This window comes from Girardinichthys multiradiatus, chromosome 18 (genome assembly GCF_021462225.1).
Source record: "Girardinichthys multiradiatus isolate DD_20200921_A chromosome 18, DD_fGirMul_XY1, whole genome shotgun sequence".
Lineage (NCBI taxonomy): Eukaryota > Metazoa > Chordata > Actinopteri > Cyprinodontiformes > Goodeidae > Girardinichthys > Girardinichthys multiradiatus.
Window position 1 is genome coordinate 46,435,599 of NC_061810.1, and position 16,060 is coordinate 46,451,658.

Here is a 16,060-nt window from a genome sequence, read left to right on the forward strand (position 1 = left end):
GGTCGCCTTATTCTTCCCATGTCTCAGGCACTCCGCCACTGCCGGACCTCTGGACAGATAAAAGGGGAGGGGGAGGAGAGGAAGGAGGTGGGGGAGAATGAGGGAGCAGAGCGAGAAAGGGGGAGAGCAGAAAGGAAAGGGGCTGACAGGAAGCTGGGTTTTTACTATTTCATTGTTCCATCGTATTAACAGCAAGTGAGACAACATTGAAAATGACTGCAGAACCTGATTTGTGTTTGGACTGTTTTGATCCTGTGGAGCTTCCTGAGTTATCAGAAATATTAGCTTCATCTAAACCTTCAACTTGTATGTTAGACCCAATCCCAACCAAATCATTTAAGGAAGTGTTCCCTCTGATTACCAGCCCCATTTTAGATATGATTAATCTATCTTTAGTAAATGAATATGTACCACAAGTTAGCTGTAATTAAACCTTTACTTAAGAAACCTTCGCTTGATCGAGATGACTTGAAAAATTACAGGCCTATATCCAATCTTCCATTCTTATCTAAAATTCTTGAGAAAATAGTTGCTAATCAAATGTGTGAGCATTTACAGAACAATGACCTGTTTGAAGAGTTTCAGTCAGGTTTCAGAGCTCATCATAGCACTGAAACAGCTCTGCTGAAAGTCACTAATGATATTCTTATGGCCTCAGATAATGGACTTGTGTCTGTTCTGGTTCTGTTAGATCTCAGTGCTGCATTTGATACAGTCGATCATAATATTCTCTTAGAAAGGCTGGAATATGCTGTAGGGATCAGGGGAACAGCGCTAGGCTGGTTTAAATCTTATCTGTCTGACAGATTCCAGTTTGTTCATGTAAATGATAAATCATCTTTAAACTCCAGGGTTAATTATGGAGTACCACAGGGTTCAGTACTTGGGCCAATTCTCTTTACTATATATATGCTTCCAATAGGTCAAATTATCGGGCAGCATAGGATAACTTTTCACTGTTACGCTGATGATACTCAGCTTTACTTATCCATAAATCCTGATGAACCCAACCAGTTAGATAGACTACAAGCATGTCTTGAAGATATAAAAACTTGGATGACGTTAAATTTTCTGCTTCTAAATTCAGACAAGACAAAAGTTGTCGTCTTTGAACCGGAGTCTTTAAAAAAGAAACTGCTTAGTCAATCACTTAACCTGGATGGCATTAAATTGACCTCCAATAATAAAGTAAAAAACCTTGCTGTTATTTTTGACCAGGAGATGTCATTTAAATCCCATATTAAACAGGTTTCTAGGATTTCCTTCTTTCATCTCCGGAACATTGCCAAAATTAGAAATATCCTATCCAGGAGTGACGCTGAAAAACGAGTCCATGCATTTGTTACTTCAAGGCTGGACTATTGTAATTCTTTACTATCAGGATGTCCACAAAATGCAGTTAAAAGCCTTCAGCTGATTCAAAATGCTGCAGCAAGAGTTCTGATGAAAATTAAAAAGAGAAATCATATTTCTCCTATTTTAGCTTCCCTTCATTGGCTCCCTGTTAAATCCAGAATAGAATTTAAAATTCTCCTCCTCACATATAAAGCCCTTAATGATCTAGCTCCATCATACATCAGAGATCTGATTGGTCCATATGTTCCTAACAGAGCACTTCGTTCTCAGACTGCAGGTTTACTGGTGGTTCCTAGAGTCTCTAGAAGTAGAATGGGAGGCAGATCCTTTAGTTATCAGGCTCCTCTCCTGTGGAACCAGCTCCCAGTTTTAGTCCGTGAGGCAGACAACCTGTCTACTTTTAAGGCTAGGCTTAAAATTTTCCTTTTTGATGAAGCTTATAGTTAGAGTGGCTTAGTTTATCGCGGAGAGAGCCTTCCTCCCTCCCTGTTGGTTGGAGTAAGGGGGAGTCAGGTTTAGCCTAAACCGGCTCAGTTATGGTTGAGGTGCAAACACACCCTCCATTTCTGCTACCTGTATGACCCCTTCTCTTTTCCAATGGTTATAATCAGTCTGACAGAGAGAGGTCTCCCAATCAGATGGCCGCTCACACTGAGCCTGGTTCTGGTTCTGCTGGAGGTTTCTTCCTGTTAAAAGGGAGTTTTTCCTCTCCACTGTTGCTACATGCATGCTCAGTATGAGGGATTGCTGCAAAGTCAACACCAGTGATTGTCCACTGTCTCTACATGCTCATCCAGGAGGAGTAAATGCTGCAAGTCACTGACTGGATGCAATCTGCTGGGTTTCCTTACACAGAAAAACATTTTATCCAATTTGAATAAATAACTGAATCTGACTGCACTGTTAAATTGTTAGGATTAATTGGAATGTATGTACCTGACTTTGTGAAGAGCCTTGAGACGACATGTGTTGTGAATTGGTGCTATATAAATAAAACTGAATTGAATTGTATTTAAAGTGCCTGAACTTTATGATAGAGTTGTGCTGCATAGTTGGCTCCCTGTTGTTTGGATGATGCAGTGTACTTTTGTTTTCTTTCCAAATCTTGTGTCCTTCACATTCCTGCTCACCATGGACCATGGCCCAAATCTAATGCAACACTCCTTTCATGATTAATTCACAAAACCTGATGTGCAGTAATGCCATCATCAGAGAAAATGGTTCTTGTGGGGAACAAAAGTTGTTTTTTTTCCGTAGCATTTGACTTTTGCATCACTGTTTTGGAACAAAAAAACTGTGGAGGGAGAACACAGTTATACATGACATTTGGGCAAATAACGATGCAATCTGCTGGGTTTCCTTAGATAGAAAAACTTTTTATCCAATTTGAATAAATAACTGAATCTGAGTGCCCTGTTCAATGATTAGGATTAATTGGAATGTATGAACCTGACTGTTGTGAAGAACCTTGAGACAACATGTGTTGTGAATTGGCGCTATATAAATAAACTGAATTGAATTGAATATAATCATAAAAACACATCAGGTATTTAATGCAACGTTTCAGTACTTCCACCATTCTATTGTATTAGCTATTTACACACATAAAAACACAAACTTTTTTAAATCACTGTCTGATTTTAAATGCATTATTGGTATTACAATTATTTATATTTCATGTATCTTAGAATAGGGAGAGAGACCAGTTTTTAGGATGTTTTTTCTTCATATTGTTTCTATATATTCATATCCAGAAGCCTACATACACAAAGAGTACAGAGCATTTAATTAATTAGGGAATCCCAGCAGAACATGTCATGGCTTTGTTAGCTTCTGATTTCTGAATTCACAACACCTCAAACACACTGCTTCCTTTTGTGACATTATGGAAAATGACGAAATTATCCAAGACATCAGAGAGGCTGTGGACCTCCACAAGTCTGGCTCATCCTTGGGTAGAGTTTCCTGAAGCCTGAAGATGTCCCGTTCCTCTGTTTAAAGATTTTTTCACGTCTATAAACAGCATGGGAATGTCCAGCCTTTTAACCTTTCAGCAACCGCACGGGTCCCCTTTTCCAAAGATGAATATATTGTATTTTGGTGCAAAGTGTGCACATCAGCTCTAGATAAAAAGCAAAATATCTTGTAAGAAAGACATTATCCACAGCAAAATGAGTCCTTAACCAACATGGCCTGAAACGTAAACCAAGCCAAGTTTATTTAGATTATATTTCCACAATAAGACAACTCAAGGTGTTTTAAATGATGAAAACATATAAAAATACATAGCAATGCCATAATAAAGGAACGAGAAGACAAGTTGTGGTGCAGAAGAACTGAATGCTGCTTCTCATTGTTTGGTTCTGGTTCTGATGATGCAGAGTAGACCTGACCAGAAGACCTGAGTGGTCTGGAAGGATGATACAACAGCAACAGATCTTTAATGTATTAACAGAAGTATTTTAAAGTCTATTCTCTGAGGTCCGGGGAGCCAGTGGAAGAACGTTAGAACTGGGCTGATGTTCTCTACTTTGTTAGTTCTAGTGAGGAAGTGGACACCAGCGTTCAGCTGCAGCTGTCTGATGGCCTTTTTAGGCAGATCTGTGAAGACGCTGTCGCAGTAATTAATTCAACTAAAGATAAACACATGGATGAGTTTCCTAAGATCCTGCTGGGACATTAGACCTTTAATCCTAAAAATGTTCTTCAGGTGATAGAACCCAAAGTTCAGGCCTGATCTGTGGATTTTAGCTGTTTTTAACCGATGCTGTGTGCTGAGTCTTGATTGACTCGGTGAGGAAGAAGGCAGTACTCAAAAAGCAACATAAAATAACAGATTACAGTTTGCAAATGCACAAACTAGAGAAAGAATGCAATCCCATTGGTAAAGTACGGGGAGGCAGTATCATGTTATAAGGGTGCATTTGAATCATGAAGAAAGAGCATTATGTGGCAATAACAAACTTCTAAATACATCAGACAGGAAGGTGAAGCTTGGGCACAAATTAGTCTTTCTAAAGGAAATTACCTTAAGCATACGGTTAAGGTGAACCAGGTGGCCTACAACCCTGACCCAGTTACACCAGTTCTGACTGGAGGAATGGGCCAATATTCCAGAAAACTATTTTGAGAAGTTTGTGGGATGATGCTCACAACATTTGACCCAAGTCATATCATTTGTTTATGTGCAAATCCCTTTCTGATCTTTGTTTTGCTTTTCTTCCCCACCACGAACTTGCCTTCAGCTGCAATAAATGTTGTAAAGTGGAAGGACACAAACCTTTGACATGGGGGCGTTCTCTCCTCCGCCTCATCATATCAGGATACCAGATGAACACTTTTGTTTTTCTTGTCATTTTCTTTAAGGCAGTAAAATCCAGTAGAGTTGCCCTCAGGCTGGCTGTATGCAATAAGTCCAGAGTTTAATAGAGTTTCTTCCTAATTGACCATAAGTTTGCCTGGTGTAAAACAATGTTACAGCCTGGGGGGGAGGGTTAGTGTGTAATACATGCCTGTAAATTCTTATGAGGCAGATAAACTCTTGGCACTTTCACATTTACATCTACAGTAGCTCTTTTTTGTCCGTATATACTCTTGCCTTTGTTCTTTCGCTTTAAAAATTCTCATTGTCTTCCAGTTCCTTGCTCCTTTAACTGCCATTTCCAACCTTTTCTCCTCCTATCTGTCTGTTCTTCCTTCTGTAATTTTCATTCTTTCTCTCACTTCCTCCTCCTCTTCTTTCTGTCCTGTTCTCTCTTTAATGATGACTTGGTCGACTGCAGAAGAGAACAGGTCCAAGTTTCCTTACTGTGCCTGATTACATCAGCACATGCAGTCCTGCACACACAAACACACACACACACACACTTCATTCAGTTCACGCTATTCACTTTTTGGAAGAACTTCTCATGACTTCACCAACATCTGCCCAGCTGCATAAAACAGTGTGTGCTTGGGGGACATTCACCATGTTTGTATGATCTATCTGTCTATATATTAATACCCCCTTCACCCTAAACAAGTGTAAACAGTGACAATAAAATATAATTAAAGCTGCAAGCAGCATTGGGAGGCTCTTGCATCCAGACAGGCCTGGCGCTGAATTCTGCACGTCACCTCTGTGATCAAGCTTTCTTATGATCGTCGATCATGCAGAGTTGTGCTCCGGCAAGAAGCATTAAAAGTTTGGCAGAAATCTGACCTTCTTGACAGAATCTGCACTCACTTCCTGTCTGGTGGTGAAGAAATAATGAAGACTTCCTGTGGTGCTTTGAAACTGTAATCCAAAATTAGTTTGGCTTATTAGTGAAAGTTTAAAACTCCTGGAGGGAGTTTTAAACGGGGCTAAAGTGATGTCATTATTTGACTGTGCCAACGTGCTCAGCATTGGTCCACGATGATGCATATCAAAATTTAAATGGATCCAAGGTAGACAGAGCATTTGAAGTTTCCTAGGGGGTGTCGTTGATCCAACTTCTATTGTAATCCAGGAGAGCTGTTTGGGGGTTGACAAAGATCAACCATATTCACTTTGGACCTGTGGAGCTTGGACCAAGGCTCCAAGAGATTTATTTGTAGGTGCTGTGAACTTACATAGGGGTAATAAATATCACAATCCTCAGACCAAGCATGGCTTAGGGTTGATTTTTTAATATCTTCTAGTAGGAGTTGTGGAGGAAATAGGCCACGCCCCCCAAACATTTCACTAGATCTCTTTTGGTGACTGGACTAGGATCAGTCATATTGAATTTGGTGCAGATCAGATGATATATTTGGAAATTATAACCAAACGTATGGCCATGGCGTGAAGTCAAACTTTGCCACTGCCACACCCTCCAGCGTACAGTCTCTTTGCTCAAGAAGAAGTTAGACCAAGTTGTTATCTGCCTTCTGACTCACTTTCAAGTTGATTCGGTCAAGAGGGTCAGAGAGGGACCTTTCTAAGTGAAAAAGGTTACTTCCTGTTTTCAGGGGGCGTGGCTTTGATGATGTCATCATTTAACCACATAGGATTGTTGGTCACCTGAGAGGGATCAATAATACCAGGCTTGGTCTAATTCAGTCTAAATGAAAGTCATAGCTGTTCAAAATGTTTGGCGAGAAGGCAACTTTGAGGCCTGGCCCCGCCCCTTCAACATCCTCAGAAACTCACGATTTCGATAACTTTTAATCCCCCATGCCTTAAATGCATATTAATCACATATTAAGTCGATAGCTCCAAATCCCTAGGAGGAGTTCGTTAAAGGTTGCAGCGCTTTGCTACTGGGGCCTAATTAAATGAAACGGGAATGATTGTGATATGGATCAGGATCTCAATTTATTTCACTCAGCTGGTTTGAATTAGCAGAAACTAGTATTTTTCTTCAGCGATTTGGTCATTTTGTCTAATAGTCACACTGTTAATGTTGTAAGAAATAGTGTAAGGTAGAGCCTGCTTCTGGCTGGAGATAAGTTCCAGCCCTCCCATGACCCATGAAGGAGAAACAGGACGGATTTTTCTTATGTTGCCACATGCTAGCATGGGGTATTTTACTTTTCCAGTACCTGACCATCTGGGGATGATTCTTCAATGCTTTATACACAGTCTATGACACAGTCTATTTCCTTGCAGTACCAGATATGTGTTGCTGTGAAACTCCTGTCAGAGTTTTTCAACATGTCTAAAAGCCATTGAGCCATCTGATTTAGCAGGAGATCAGATTACTTTTTCCAGTATCCAGAGACTAGAAAGATGATGCTGAAGCAGCGTAACCTCATACTATATTAAAAAACAAGGCAAATATGTAGTAGTGTGGCGTGATTTTTAATTGGACTGATTTTTATAGGAGGGAATTAGATAAAACTGGAATATAACTTGAATAAATTAAAGTGCATTTTTTTTAAATGAATTGGATGCAGCTGAGATGTAACTGAACTGAATTAAAGTGGATTTATTTGGACTTATTTGGATGGATCTGGAGCATAACTGGACAAGACTGGAACTGGGCTGAATTGGGTTCAGTTTAATTCAGTCCAAGCCAATTTAAATGTAACCCTAACCTACCAAAAAAGCTGTTGGTTTGAGTTGTCTGCTCAAAGAATTACAATTATTACCATAATTTAAGTTAAATTAAAGCACTCAATTGTTATTTGGAATAAATAAGAATTGGAAATAATTGTATTGAATGAAAATTTACTAGGAATAAATCAGATGGAGTTGGATAATAATGGCAGAGAACTAGGATGTACTTTGGTTTTAATAAATTGTATATTTTAATTTCTATATGGTCATAGATAGACTTCATTAGATGGTGTTTGTTTAGAATGGCTGGTTTAGTGTTTTTGTTTATAGTGTTTTTGGAATGATTTGGGGCATTGTCATGTTATAAATCAACAGGACTGAACTAGCTTAAATTTATCTCATTTCAACCCTATTGGAAACTGTATTTTTAAAGCAAGTGATAAATTTAGTTGGCTTTTGCAGAACAGACTTCACTTGTTTTATGAAACAAATGGAATTGGTCTTTTTAAGTGTTAAATTAAAATTTGCAGCATTTATTTGGAATAAAATTAATGGAACTGCAGTGATTAATGAATTACATCAGATTGAATTAGTGTCCTTTTTTTGTAAAGTGACTAAAGAGGACTATTAATGAGCACTGGTCCTACATAAATAAATTCAAACTGAACTGAAAAATTCATCCGCTTGCAGTATGTGTACCCTGCTGCCGAATCCAGCATGACTTCATCTATCCCTGAGTGGGTGTGTTTGGTTGCTCACCTCTGTTTTTCTTCCAGCAAACTCTCACCCTAATAAAACATCACTGAGGTCTGTGCGGTCATTTCCTTTGGGTTATTAATATGTCAGTCAATGAATTCATCCTTCTCCTGGTCTGTTGGTCTCATTGTCAGCTCGTCTTCTTTCATACCTTTTGGAAACATTTTGCTTTGAGCCAAAGGGAATTTAAATGTAGTTAATACATCCTGAGATTTAAGAGGAGTCCCTCAGGGAATTCTCATCTGTTTAGAAACCAAACAGCATTTACACAGTTTTTTACTCTGTTGTTTGGGGAAAGTTGTTTTCAGTTTGTTTTGTTTCTAATTGTTTGGGGTGACTGCTGCATCTGAATGAAACTGAGTTAAATATCTGTATTCAGGGAGATGCGGTCAGATTCAACTTCCGGCACCAAGCTTATGGAACGTTCTGGACTTTTACATGAAGAAAGATGTTATTTGTTTCTGCTGAAGTTTGCTTGAAATCAGAGAAGCCCGATGAAAGTCTGAGCTGGAGACCTAATGCAAGGACAATATAATTTCTAACTGACTTTCTTCGCCCCCTCTCTGTCTTCATATGCATTTTCTTTTTTCTGCAACAACAACAAGGCACAAAACCTTTACAAACGCTGTTAATCCAGACGATCTGATCAAAGGTGGCCAGTTAACCTGAGCTCATCCACAGCCTAAGGAGATCTCTTTAATGAGCTTACATTAAACTAGATGTCACATCTCACTATGCTTTCTGTCAGCTTCAATAAAGCCCAGTTGGACATTTTGTACTGAGAGGTGGAGCGTTTGTATATAACCATGCACATGGATTTAGTTTTCACTCCATATTTCCTTAGTTCCCTTTTCAGTGCAGTCTTTCTGGACCTCTTCTACATGGTTGTGTGTTATAAAGTTACAGAGCAGAGACATCAGGAAAGCAATATCTTAAATAACATGATAAAGACAATGAATTACCACCAGATTTAAAAGCCTGTTTAACTCATACATGAAGTCACTTGGAGCCTTCTAGCCATGCTGCTGCATAGTGTTTGTTTTTGGGTTTCCACACACATCTTACAGAATCTTGTTTTCTCTCCGCCTCTTTGTTTTTCTGACATTACTCTGTTGTGACAGGTTTCACAAAGGTTTCTCTCGCAGCACCCTGGTCTGTCCGTCTCTCTCCACATCTCTGTTTGCCTCGATCTGTCACTGTTTTCACTCCATTTTGACATCTCCATGGTGGCTATGCTCCTGATCTCCCTCTGAGTTTCTGTAGGTTTCTCCTGTCTTTCATCCCTTCCTTTCACATCCCTGATGTGACTGAAGATGTGCGAGCCACTGTATCTGTACCCATCGACTGTCTTTCCTTCTCCTGATGTTCTCCCATCTGAGGCATGCTGGAATAGAAAAAGCTGTGCATTTCAGCACAGCAGGGGATGAACATCTTGTACTTGTGAACATGGGACCTCTGGTGTTTCTATCACGTCTTTTCTTCTCTTCTCATGCCCTCTGAGGTTCTCTGCAGATCTTTATCAAATATTAATTATTAGGAATGGTTTAAGAGACCATGTCCTGACCAGGAAGTTGCTTTTTAGAAGTGGATGGCTTTGCAGAAGTTTATCAGAATTCATTTGACATATTAGAGCAGTGTAGCTCCGGCAGAAAACAGACTGTCTACTTTATGTCTATATTGAATAATATAAAAATATCCCACTAAGTATTTTACTAAGTCTGAAATCTGATATTCCTGTGTAGGACATTTTAATCACTTTAAACAAATAGAGTTGGTTTCAGTATCTGTTGCTTCTTTCAGGTAGAAAATGAAAACTGCATATTTTTCTCTATTCCTGGACAAAGATTTAATTGAAGTCGAGGGATTCCCTGGCAATGGGGCTGCTGAAGTCAATGCTGTTTACAGTGTGCTCTTTATGTGCATTTGCCCTCCTTTAGCAGTACATATGTTGGCTTGCAAGGGCGTTTTGTATGTCAGAATTAGTTATGGAAGCTTCCCTGCATTATGCCGACACATATATGCCACCTATATTCACCAGATTATAAAGGCAGTGTCTTAAACTACTTAATGGACACTAATTAATTTCTTAGAAGCGTAATATGGACAAGACTTAAATGTTTAAAGTAGAAATGTTTGTAAGAACTTATAACACAGCCAAAACCTTCCCAGAATCTACATGTTACTTTACCTGAACTAAAAGGTTGCTTTTCAGGAGCTTAACTTTAAGGACCTGCAAACTATCCTATAAATTGCAGGGATGTAACCTGTTAGTCCCAGGGCAGCAGCACTCACATCCTAGGAAAGTCATTGTTATTCATAAAAAGTAGCCTGTAAGTGCTAGGAAAGAAACCTGTAAGATCTGGAACAGTGATCTGTAAGATTCAGGAGAAGTAACTTGTAAGTTACAGAAAGTAAAGGAATTTACAGAAAGTCACCTATAAGTTCTTGAAAGTAACATTCATGTTCCCAAAAAGACTTTTTTCGAAAGTAATCTGAAGAAAGTAACCTGTACATTTCAGGAAATCAACTGTTAAGTTCTCGTGGGCACAAAACATGTCCTGGAAGTAACCTGCAAGTTTTAGGAGAGATTAATCTACATCACATTTTGCTGCTGCATTTATAAACCATCGAGAAAGTTAAAGTTTTCTGACGTACTTTTTCCTCTCTGGTTGTAGTCTGATTATGAAAGTCCAATATTTTATCTCACTGATTCTGTAGCATCAGACATTTTCCAATTCAGATAAGCTCAGTGACACCAGAAAATGTAAAGGGACATTTGCCTAAAAATATGGACCAAATATGACTTTTAAAGTTACAAGTTTAATGTCATTTGCTCTTGTTGTCACGTACAGAAGCCCAGAGAGGCCAAGACTTCCCACCTCTGGCTGGATGAGGCTGGAAAGTATGAATCATGGCTGTTAATTGTGGGTTGACTAATGCAATAACAGGCAATGAGACAGAGTCATCGTTACGGGCCACTTTAACTACACCCTTAGTGGATCTCACAGAGAAATCAATGAATAGGAATTGAACACAGCAAGGTACATTTGCTCTTTGGGGAAAGTTGGTACAGTTATGTACCCTCTGTTATGCAAAGGCAATTCTACAACCCTGGAGGTGTAATATTTAGCAAAAGATTTTCATCCATCCAATATTATTTTAGGTTAAAAAAACATTGGTTGTTTCTTGAAAACCTCCACCAGCTGTGAGGCCTTTCAGATGAGAAGAGAAACTGAGAAAAATCTGCGAGTTACCTTTAATTAAACCACTTCTAATAAAATATTTTACTGTTCAGTTATTACTATATTACTGTTGAGTTAGATGTGTTTGAACCATGGGAGGAAGCCACACTGTGTGGAGGTAGATGGAAAGCATTCAACTCAGAGAGCTCCCAGAACACATTCAAACCAAGAGCCTTCTTGCTATGAGGTAGCAGTGCAAACCAACTATCTGGCTCCAAAAGGAATAGTCTTGCTTTTAGATGGTCAAGTGTAGAATTATGAGGCTTTGAAGGATTACTCATTTACTTGAATAAGAACATTTAAACAGTTATTAGCTGAAGAACCAGATCCATGGCTTACATGGTACTTTTCTGAGAATTGGACCTTTGGGTACAGAAAGAAAACTCTAATTTCTCCTTTTGTGGTCAGTATGGGCTCACACTTCTTTCATTGCTTCCAACAAGTTGCTTCACAAAGACTCTCCTCTTCTCCTCTGATGTTTTTTACGCTTGCATCTAACAAAGACAAACATTTGATCTCTAACACATGGCTCGCTTTGTTCAGTTTTAACCACAGAAGAGCGTTCCAGTAGAGCTCGTCCTGGAGTCCTAACATGCATCGCCGTACCGGGCCCGCATATGTTGCTATGAGTCACAAATCAGAAAACAGCTCTCTGTGCTTTATGTCTGTTACCACTGCCTCTGATCATCAGGGAGAGGAGGAGGAGGAGGAGTGCAGAGGAGGAAGGAGTGAGTCATTTTAGTTAGACCTTAATAAAAACAAGTGCCAGGGTCTGCAACCTGGCTCACAATGATGATGAGTGTGCTGGTGTTGAACGGAAAGGTGCCGGGTCACTTTGTCACTGTGGAAACCGCGAGCAGAAAGTTCATGTCTGGCTCAGGCTCTTCATCTTCAATCCCCATCATCTTCAGAGAACTCCTGTAACTGAACCTTGTGTGTGTGTTTTTCTAGATTGTTGAGATTTACAAATCAACTGGAATTCAGTTGTTCGGTATATGTGCTCCAAATAAAGTATTTTCCTTGGTAGCTGCAGGTGCTTCTTCTCTGAAACTTTACATCCTCCTGACCTGAACTTATTTTATCTGTAACTTGTGCTTTTGTGCTCTTACAGTCTTGAATGATTTTTTTTGTTGGGTTTTTTCGGGACTTTAACTGGTAGTTAATAAGTCACAGTACATTGAATTGTTACTGGTAACGGATCATGCCCAGCAAACTCTGCAAGCATTCACCTCTGGATCAAGTTCCACTGTACCGAGAAAGCATAGGTTGGCTTTGTCCACATAAATATCACAGTTTGACGCATATTTTATCAGTGTTTAACTTGTTATGATTTTCCATTTGCTTAATGGGTTTTAGAAATGCAGTAATCAGAGTCAAATTAAAGAGATTTCTTCTGAAACCTCAAAAGAAGTCTCCAAATGTTAAAAATGTCCAAAGTTGAAATTCTTTTCTACAAGAGCAAATGCTAAAATGCACTTACAGACTCACAGTTACGCACTCACTGAACAGACTGCCAACTGAGCTCACTTTAAATCACTGAGGGATGTATAAACTCTGCTGTGTTGGCGCTGCTTTGGCATTTATACGTCTAGGACTAAATGTTTGTGTGTGGGGACTTATTTCAGGAAAAGGTTATACTCAGACATAATCATCCTAATTTTTATTAAAGCCTATTGACATAACATAATTGCAGCACAGCCAAGTTTGAGATCTGCCTAACGCTCCATGTCAGGTTGGCTACTTTCTCTCTGAATATTTGGGTTTTGGTGTCATTTTTTATCATTTAAAAGGCAGCAAAGAAATCTGATCACAGTTCCTGGTTGGTATCCATAAGGTTATTTTAGCTTGCAGAATAAGTTTACAGCTTCAATAAAAATTAGCTTAAATTATGTTTGCTGGATTGCAAAAAAACACAAAAATTGAATCTCCTTTAAATAGTTATTTCATGTCAGAGCCAGTAGAGGAAAGAATACCTAAAAACACTTATATAAAATTAATAAATACAGAGAGCAATCACTGACATTGAGGAAGAGGAGCAACAAAATCCAACTAAAGTTCTGTTTAGGGCTGAGGTGCCTCTAGAGGGGTTTTAAAGGCATGGTAAGATGAGGGCCAAAGACCAATACCTGGGCTGCACATTGAAAAGCCATAAAAGAATATCTGCACTTTTATTTTGTAGCTGTGAAATGCAGGGAGGGAAGATGTGGGTCTGGAGGTACACTGAATGATGGATATATAAAAGTGGTGTGCTTTGAAGGACAAAACATAGGCATAAATAAATTAAACAATTCAAGAAATACAACAGAAAAGAAAAAAATGAATAAGCAATAAAACATAAAAATAAATAAGTGTTTTAACTTAGTGCAGCTTGTCATGCCAGCCCCTAAACTGGTACTTTGATTGGTGGAAGATGAAAATTCATAGTAGTTGTTGCTGCCTCTGGTTCCCCCTCGGTGTTACCAGTGTCATGTTTGTATTGTTGTTGATCCTTTTCCTATCTGATAAATGACCGGGCGAAACAAAATACCTGAAGGCCAAAACCTGGACCAAAACATACTGTTCCTCAGCATTCAAATAATCTAAACTGACTGAAGTAAAAAAAATTACTTTATTTTAGGACTATAAAAAGAAGAAGAAAGACCATTTATCTTTTACTTCTGGTTTTCTCTTGGTCCAAGTGTGGTGTCTTAACAGACCATGATAGTGTACAGTACAGAGGTTTTAATCACCTCTGCATACATTTACGATACATAAACCTCTTCTTTCTAAAAGTGACAATGTGTTCTGTATGATATGGAAACTCGTGGGTCGTTGGGTAAATATCTGGTAATGGGCTGAAACTGGTCTTTGCTGCCAAAGCACAGCTGTACAGCAGCCCCAGTGTGATCCTCAGTGACAGAGTGGCCTTTCCTACCATTATCACACACATGGACACACACACACACAAGCTCAAACAGCAACACACAAAACAAACTCACACAAACTCTCTCATGCCAAGACAATGGCCTGTTAATCCTTGCATCTGATTGGACAGCAGCAGATTACCCAGAGGGCACCAGCTGTCAGTGAGAGGCGAGGCCCAGTTTCTTCAGAATTAGAGCTCTCTCTCTCTCTCTCCTCTCTCTCTCTCCTCTCTCTCTCTCTCTCTCTCCTCTCTCTCACACACACACACACACAGTTCAATGGTTAAGTGAGGGTGATTCCAAAGAAAGATGAGTAAATTAGAGAAAGTAGCAACCAATGTCTTCGTCTGACAACTAAACCAAGTTTAGCTAGCGGGTTTTAAGCTTCTCATCAGACTGACTCGACCGAATGGAGGCTTTCAGCCACTATCAAGAGATCTGGTTTGTCACCAGCAGATAAAAATAGGAATGCACAGGAACAACGATATAATGTTATAATGCTTTGTAAAAAGATTTAACATGAAAAGGTTAGTAAAATCTGCAAATGACAAACGCTCTGCCTTATTTTTAGCTTTTATTCTCACAAACAACCCTCTTTAAAACCCTCCACCCCCTTCCTAAACTTCACCGTCCTGATTGTTTTGTTTCTCCATCAGCAATAGTTGCCATTTTGCTCTTCAGATTCCTCTTACAGTACCAAATAATGAGTTCCCAACCCCTCCTCTTGTACAAACAGAGCCATTTCAATCCGTCTGCTCCAGTCAGAGCCATGGAGGGCTGAACCGGGCCAAACCGAGCAGGTCCAACTGTGCGGAGGGAGAAAGGGGAGGAGACAGGAAGTGTGAACTGACACGCTGCTGGGCTGTGATAAGACCAGAGCCTTCTAAATACTGCAGTCAAGGGGAAAAGGATGGAGAGAGATGGACAAGAACAAAAATACAGGAGATGAAAGGGTGGTGGAGGGAATCCATGAGCAAAAATAAGGAATAAACAATGAACTAGAAAGAAACTAGAGACAATAAATGATGAGAGATTTTCAGCATTGTTGAGTTGGACTAAGAAGCTTTGCTTTGTCCTAGATTCTTGTTGTCAGCAGCCATTTTTACAGCATCCAGCATTTGTTGGTTTCCAGTTACAGCTTCCTCCACAGTCTTGGGCACCCCTGGTAAAGATTTGCAATGAATTCAACTTTTTTGCAACGTCAGAGAGGCACACCTTTATTTATCAGTACTTTTAATTAAAATCATTTAACAAATTGCACTTCAGAAAGGTTGCAAAATCTTTTGCACCACTTTAAATTAGTAATCGTGACTTTGTGTCGCCCTGGAATAGTAAAATAAAGTGACAAAGGTGCCGATTTCACTTAGGTATTCAAAATGAGAACGACGAGATAATATAAGAGAATGTGTTCATTTATAAATCAGAAAGAAATGTCAAAATGCCTAATATTTGCATAGACCTACATTCAGACCAATAATCAAAATTCTCAAAAAAAACAACAAAATAGGACTATAACAAAGAAGACATGCTGTGCAGCAAAGGGAATGGTATGGTACAGAGGTTCATTAAATCTCCTTAACAACTATAAGGTGATATTTACACTCTAGCTAATTGTTTAGGAGATATCCCAGGAGAAAGCATTTTCTGTCTAACCATACCAGACATAAACATGCAGACATTAATAAATTCTACATTTTTAACTAAAACTATGTGCTTTGGTCAAGTGAGAATATAGTTAACTTTTTCAGCAGCAATATCTGCATAATAAAACTTCATGCCCATGGCTAAGTCTAGTGGAGGAT

General features: G+C 39.1%; 1 protein-coding gene across 4 annotated transcripts in view; it reads left to right on the top strand.

Annotated features, from left to right (window-relative positions):
• Positions 1-16,060, top strand: part of nova2 (NOVA alternative splicing regulator 2) — a 95,636-nt gene that overhangs the window by 48,013 nt on the left and 31,563 nt on the right. The gene's annotated exons all lie outside the window — the stretch shown is intronic.